Source organism: Lactuca serriola, chromosome 7 (assembly GCF_051521515.1).
Source record: "Lactuca serriola cultivar US96UC23 chromosome 7, Lser_US96UC23_V15, whole genome shotgun sequence".
NCBI lineage: Eukaryota > Viridiplantae > Streptophyta > Magnoliopsida > Asterales > Asteraceae > Lactuca > Lactuca serriola.
Window position 1 is genome coordinate 141,367,483 of NC_136414.1, and position 7,759 is coordinate 141,375,241.

General features: G+C 38.8%; 1 pseudogene; it reads right to left on the bottom strand.

The window, feature by feature from the left end:
* Window positions 1-221: 221 nt before the first annotated feature.
* On the bottom strand, window positions 222-2,589 carry LOC145064406 (carboxyl-terminal-processing peptidase 3, chloroplastic-like; annotated as a pseudogene).
* Between the last annotated feature and the right edge of the window lie 5,170 nt (window positions 2,590-7,759).

Genomic DNA, 7,759 nt, shown 5'->3' on the forward strand with positions numbered 1-7,759 from the left:
AGGGTTTGCTCACACAGTTGAACCATCTCTTTATGCTTCCCCAGTTGTGTAATAAGTAGGGGAAAATCAGTCAATTTCAATTATTAAACTAACAAAGATTATGAATCACATTCACATACCATGAGAAGAGCCTCTCCTTTCATATTAAGTAGTTTCTCTGAAAAAGAGCTTATTGACCTTCATGAAATTGGGATCTAATGCAGCAGCCATTCTACAGTCGTTTAGACATTTTCCCTCATTCTTCCAAGAGCCATGCGCATAGTTGCACGATTGCTATAACAGAAAATAAGAGGCTGTATACAAACGCCAGGTGTCTCTGTATGTTGTATTGAACTAATACCCTTTGAATAACATACTTCAGCTTCTGATAAATCTCCACTCTTATAAACCTCGTTTCCCCTGCACAAATCAATTTATTTCAGCAATCAAAATCATATTAGGTTTATACAAATGTAAAATATCAAAAAAAAAAGGGGGGGGGGGGGGGGATAAAACAACACCTTTTTCGCCAACTGTCACATGTTTCTTGTAGCCTTTGTGTGCTCCATGTTACCAGGTTTATGAGAATAGGACACATTAACACAGCCAGTTCTCAGCTTATACTTCTTCTGATGTGGCCGTTGTCTCCCTGCCATGTCAGCACTAGCAAAAGATGTAACAGAAGGTGAATATATAGATTTTCATGCCAAAAAAAAAACTTACAAGAACAACTAGCAGATCATGAGTAAGAGAATGGCCATTGATCATGTTAATAGGAAGCATGTTCTTATCTCGATCTATTATGTTCACTAGAGTCTCATCTCCATTCAGCCATATTTGAGCAACATCAAGTCCAGCCTTCACCAAACCACCCTATAAATAAACATATATATGTAAATACTTGTAAATAATCAAACAAAAGTTTACTAAAGTCAACTTTAGGCTACTTACTGGATTGTTTCGGAGATCCAAAATGCAAGATTCAACACCCTGATTTTCCAATTCACGAATGGCGTGTTTCATATCTGTAGCAGCAGGCTGTTTACAAAATCTTGTTGTTAGATGAATTTAAGATATGAAGTTATAAAGTAAGACTAAGATTTAGAGAATTAATAAGCACCTGGGAGAAGGCTAATAGCTTTACATATCCGGTTTTGGATACATGACCATTTGGTGTTCTATGAGGAATGATGACACTTGATATAGGAGAAAGTCTGATGAATTCCCGGGGTAGTTTCACCTCTCTAAAACTAGAGTCAATGGCCAACTTTTTTCCCTGTAGATCATAAATGTGAACATGCACAAATTTCTATAAAATCCTTTAGAAAGGAATCAACCATTACATTCCTTCCTAAAAAACTTACATTGTGCACTTTGACTGTAACACTTGTCCCAACATGACCTCTAAGCTTTTGTGCAGCAGCTTCACCACTAATCCCTTTAACTCTCTCCATTTATTTCAATCAACTCATCTCCTACATGTATTCTAGATCTAGAATCTGGGCTACCCTCAAAACAGGACAATACAACCTGAAACAAAAAATTTTAAATTTTTAAAAATAAAAAATAAATAAGAATCCATAACTGAGGTCTCAAGTTCAAGTCTTGACATCACCAACCAAATGACCGGTTTCTGGTTCAGTATTCACAAATAGTCCAACTCCTTGCACGTTTCCATCACTTCCAATTCTAAAACTTTGGTATTCCTATACAAATCATTGCCGAAAGGAAAATAGAGTAAGTTTCCCCTTTTGGAATCTAGGAGTAAGAATAAGTTACAGAAATGGTCCCTGTTGTTTTTGAATTTTAGTCCAAAACTGAAAACTCTTTCAGAAACCACAGGGACAATTTTGTAAAAGTAATTCGAAAAGTTGCACCTTTGGACTGATAATTCGAGTGAAGCAATCTCCAAGAGTAGAAAGCATTCCTTTAATCTTGCTGTATGCGGCATCAGTTGTTCTAAGTGGAAGCATTTGCACCATTGTTTGTTGGAATTTCGAGTCCCAGTCTACAGAAAACACATAAACTTACGTTAACCTTATTGGCACTAAATGACATAAAACAACAAAAATGAATCGTACCTTGATGATTAAAAGTTGGATCAACAAAAGTCTCTCTGATCAAACCCCAAGTCTCTACAAGAGTTCGCTCACAACATTCACCTGTTACGAAATCAAATTTTACCAAACCCATATAAGCAATAGATCGAACACCTTATCTGCACAACCCAAACAAACTACTAAAAAAGATGATCGAACTGAACACCTACCTCATGAGTATGAGAAGTTGGGAATGCTATTGTCAAGGACTCGGCAAGAGCTGGCGAATCTAAACAAATAGAGACTGCAGCAGCGAGCCCGATCAAACCTTTAGCGATTGAATCAATCAATTTCTTATTGGATTCAACTGATTCGTTCGAATTTTCCTTGGGTAAGCTTGAGGTGGTGTTGGTACTTTACACTTGCTATGGTAACCATTGAAATTGGAAGAAGATAATCGGTACTTATAGGGAAAAGTTGAAGAGGTTGGTGTTTTAGGGGTTTTGGTGTAAATTGATGAAAGGGGTGAAGAATTACTAAGATCGAGATTAGGTCGGCGTAGAGCATCCATGGTAGATACTCTAACTGGGGGATTTAGGGGGTTTGTAGATCGTAATCAAGATGAAGGGATTTACGGGGAATGAATGAACAAGTGTAATGGTTGGATTTAAGGGGATTTATGGTAATCCCTAAAAATCGGACCCAAAAATCTCTATATCGGGTTTACAAATACACAAACCACGCTTTTTCTTGGTTCAGAAAACTAGAAGGGTGATTAGGGTTTTCCAGAGAGAGAGAGAGAGAGAGAGAGAGAGAATGCAATGGTAGAGAGAATGCAGAGCTAGAGACTTGACCCAACATTTATTATACTTGGTAGAGAAGAAATAAGGAGGTTTGCTAAACCCTGTCGCAGCCATTAATCTCTGTATCCTCACATAGTCACATAGGGAGCAATGATCGATCTCAGAATTCTCAGAGGTCTCGTCAATCTGGCCCCTCAGCCAAGAAGAAATCCGACACTGATAAGAAGAAACGAGGCCTCACAGCGAAACCCTAAGGTTTTTCAAATGTTTCTTGATTTTCCATAACAAGATAAGAACAAGCGTGGTGTGGACTTACAAGTACGGCTTTAGAGGGGTGAATAGGAGTTTGAGATCATAGAAGCGGAGAATAAAGAAAGGGCAGAGATAGTTAGAGACAGCGAGGGAGGGCGGCATACGGCAACGACACACTTCATCATCTTCTTCCACTGCCTGGCGGTGTGTGATTCACGGCGACGACGTGATTAGGGCAAGAGGGAAACAACCATCGAAATAGAGAAACAAAAGGGGAGAGTTGATTGTGAAGATAAAGAAAAGAAGGTAGAAAAGAAAGGCGGGTTTTCAAAATTTTAGGGTTTCGTTTCCCCCGTTATCTTCTCAAGGCGCGTTTCCTTAAAATTATAAAGCGACACCTACAAAAGACGCACGTTTAAGATAAAGCGCCCTCCGTGTTTTTAATTTTTTTCTTGAGACACTAATTTAAGGGAACGCAAAAATGCGTGTCCACTGTCCTTCAAATTTTGGAAGTCTGGCATTTTTTTAAGGACGCCCAAAAATGTGTAACGTGAATCAACGAGTGTCATTGTTTGCGCGTCATTAAAGGCTATTTTTCTTGTAGTGAATCTCACCACATAGATGGCATACTGGATTGGTGGCCACATTGGTGGTTGATGTAATGAACTCAACCGGGGTTCTGCAGACGCGAGCGGTATGCCCCTTCATGTTGCATCTAGCACACAAGAATTCCCGACATATACCATGATTATGGTAGCTACACATGTTGTAGTGGGGAAGGTTTCCTAGGTATGGTCTTCTTGAAGTCGGGATGGAAGGGCTGGGAGGGGTATTGATTGTCTCAGCTCGTTTCCCTTCGGAAGGTCCTTGAGCCGAGGTACTTCCCTCTTCATTCTTGAACTTTCTCTCCAGTGGATTTGGTTGAGGTTCTTGGGTGGCTGGGTACACAGAGGTTGGATGTTGCTGTCCATTGCTTGGATCGGGAATTCCAATAGGGCTCTTGCTAACATTGGCATTGTTAGCATTTAGATGAGCCATGATAGTTGCTACGTCTGCCGAGACTGCAGCTTGGAACGTAGCTTCACCGAATAGGAGAGTCAGTTTCTTGCCAGCGGATTGGTTACGCTTCTTCGGAGGCATGGTTTTCGTACACGGAAAGGAACACAAGCTGATGAGAGACGATGGTTAACCCTGGACGTATCTATCCTTACTATATTAGGCATAAATTTTTCCTGCGCCTTGGATATTGGTTGTCTGAGTGTCAACCTACATCCCTATGATGAAGTCCGGGTATTCAAGGTAGGAGTAAGAGCATCGGAAAGCCATGAGATGGAAGTCGTTCCTACTAGGTTATCTTTATACAGGAGAGATTCCCTCTCCGGCTTTGGAAAGATTTGAGGACAGTTTGAAACAAAGACTGCGGAAAGAAAGGCTCATGAAGACTTTTGGCTAAACACCCTCAATCGAGGTTTTGAAATCCAATCTAATCGTATTACTTGCGACGGGAAAAGGCGATTTACCTAAAACATAGTGTGAGTAGTGTAATCACTAACTCACTAAATTCTATTATTTTATGGGTGTATTAGCGCGACAATAACGAGGAAAAGACACTTCTCGGGTTCCATGTACTGGCTCCCTCTGTCTACCTCTATCCTAGACTGAGACCGGCATTGGTTTTCTTCAGATAGATACCTAGGGTTCTCTCCTCGTGTAGACATACCGAATCTCTACTCCACCTTACTTCTGATCCTGACTCTGAGTGTCATCGCTTCATAATGGATGACTGGAATCTCGGAAGTTCAGGCGAATTTCCCACCGATGTCCCTAAAAGGTATAGGCACTTGGTGGTTTCAGTACTCTTGTCTTGGTTCATTTATTTCCGAACTGGAAATCTTCTCAATGAACCTCTTCTGGGTCTGAATCAACTCTTCTGTCGAACACGAAAGTGGATAAGGTTTTCTACAGGGTTCGTGCGAGAATGGAAATGTCTAAAGAACCCTAAGAGATTATTAACATTTCACTGGGTGATCCATATCGAGTCCTGCTACCATTACATAGGGTACACAAATTATATAGCTTAGATCCGATAGGCCTTCGAATATGTGATACCACTCTATATCCACATCCAAACTAGGAAAATGAAGTAGAGCGAAGCCACACATTCTCAGTCTATGGGATCCTTATTATATACAACCTTGGAGGTATACCCTCTGTAATCATAGGTATATCAATAAGGATCTTTTTAGTTTTTCACACAAGGTTATCTATGGATCCTAAAATACCCCTATGGTATTTTAATTTCTTGTTTGATTCTTAACTTTTGAATATGATTCTGGGATTAATGTGATTCTTTTAGTATTCCAAAATACTCCCATAGTATTTTAAACTTTATGTTTGGCTCTAGCATTCCTAGTTGGTAAGTTTCACGCCTATTGCAACACCACTATCACTCCCAAGCATACGTTCATCGCATCTCGAATAAATATAGTTGATTAGGTTACATTTATTCCAGCTTACGATTACATAACTGCCCAGGTTTGATGGTAATGCTCAACATCCGAAGACTTTTATTCTTGTTCTTCTTGTGATACTTCGTTTGGGTGTTTAGATTCTAGATGTTCTTACACTTTGGTAAAATATGGTTATATTTTAAAGTATAATTCTTGGTCAGAGTGTTTTATCCCGATGTATTTATAGGCTGTATATCTTTTATGAATTGATATACTGAGCTCACTATAAACAATGCTCTGATACGAATCTGTCACACCCCAAAACCGGAATGGCGGAAACGTTCTGGGGTGGATGACGTCATGTCAAGTATCACAACATATGCAGTATAGTAATCAAAGTACAACAACCATTGCATTAATAGTAATAGTTTTACATAAGTTACATTTCATAGAGGCATTAAAGTAATACAAAAGCTAGTATAGATGTAGCTCGGTTCTAGACTGACTTCGCCAAAGCTCCCAGGTGTAACTGTCTATCGCTGACCTAAGAATACAAGTAATTTTGAAAGCGAGCATCAGTATTTAGTGTCATTTGTGTAAGTAAGCATTTTTATTCAAAATAACTTTATGAAAAGTAGTAGTTTAGAATCTACGATGTATTAGCGTCCTTTCCAGAAAATCCTATATTTTCTAAATAAAAGTAGTCTTCTACCAAGACTCGACAGAGTTAGGTTTTAAAGAGAAATTTTCCCTTACATACTATCATTACCAAAATACGGTATTTGACTTTAAAGAAAGTAGGAGAATATTACTAGTAAAAATACTAGGGGAAAATAACATATGCCTCAGCAGAAATACTGCTGACTAAGGCAAAAGAAAACATAGACTCCAGGGAAGTATCGAATGAATGATATGCCTGGCTCAGTCTAATAATAGGAAACACAGACCCCAGACAGTATCAAATGAACGATACAGCTAGCAAGGTCTAAAACATCCGTTAATCCTAAGTGGGTTATCTCTAAGTACAGTGTTGATTCTCGTTACCTTAAGGCCATGAATTATAAGGTAAACGTGGAGATACTCGTAACCATACTAATTAATTGACACTAGAGTACTTGACGCCCTGCAAGCGTCGGAATAAATGTGACATTTGTCACCCATTGGCTTGGTAGGCCGAGGACTGTAGCTAGCAGTCAGGGCACGGGAGTGTCAGTCCCGTATAGATCTACACATACAATGCCCGCTCTCCCTCTAGGAGACTCTGGTTACCAACTTGACAGCGGGGAAATCTATGTCCTAAAGATGTATCTCGTATTCTGAATCCTGTTAGAGGCGCTAGAATAATGATATAGACTCACGAATGAACTGACTCCTTTGGAATTCTCGTACTAGAAAGAGTAAATAGAACCTCCTAACTATTCCTATAATAGTTACTAGTGTCTCTGATCTATGAATGATGAATGGAAGGATTCCCTTGCTACCCAAGGGAAATGAAATGGTCGATGTAAACCTTTATGTCCATACATGTATACATGATATATAACTAATGTTTAAATGACCTTCGAACGGATATCTGATACCCACCAGACCACATCCCAACGAGGAAAAGGAAATAGGGCGAACTAGCCTTCCTAAGTCTTTTAAACATTATTTATATAACTATACAAGTCCAGGCATGCATTTAACGAAGTAGAAGCATTGAAGCATAGAAGAAAACTTTGGTAAAACCTTTGGAAAACCTTTAAAAATAAGAATTTACGACTTGATATCGTTATGTAAAACAAGCTTTGAAAACCGTTCATAAACACGTTTTGAATTTTGATAAAACAATATAAGTAAAGAAAACCTTTGTTTAAAACCCTGCTGTAACTGGTTTTGATGTAAAACATATGGCGCGAGATACAATTTGAGAAAAGATTCAAACAAGTAAATACGTTCTGGATAACCATCTATAGTATTATACTTGTTAAAACAGCTAAAAGTGTGATAAATCCTTTTGCATGCGGGTTATTAATCACATATGATTGATATGATAACTAGCATGTTTTATATTGTATTCCTCCCATAAAAGCATGTAAAAACATTTAAAAAGGTTAATTCAGGGGTATGAACTCACCTGACATTGGCGTTTCGGATGAATGGACGGTATAGGATGCTAAGTGTCAAGTGAGGACTTGACCACACACGCGAATCCTATTTAACATGTAATGATACATTTAAGTATCCAATTAGTCAT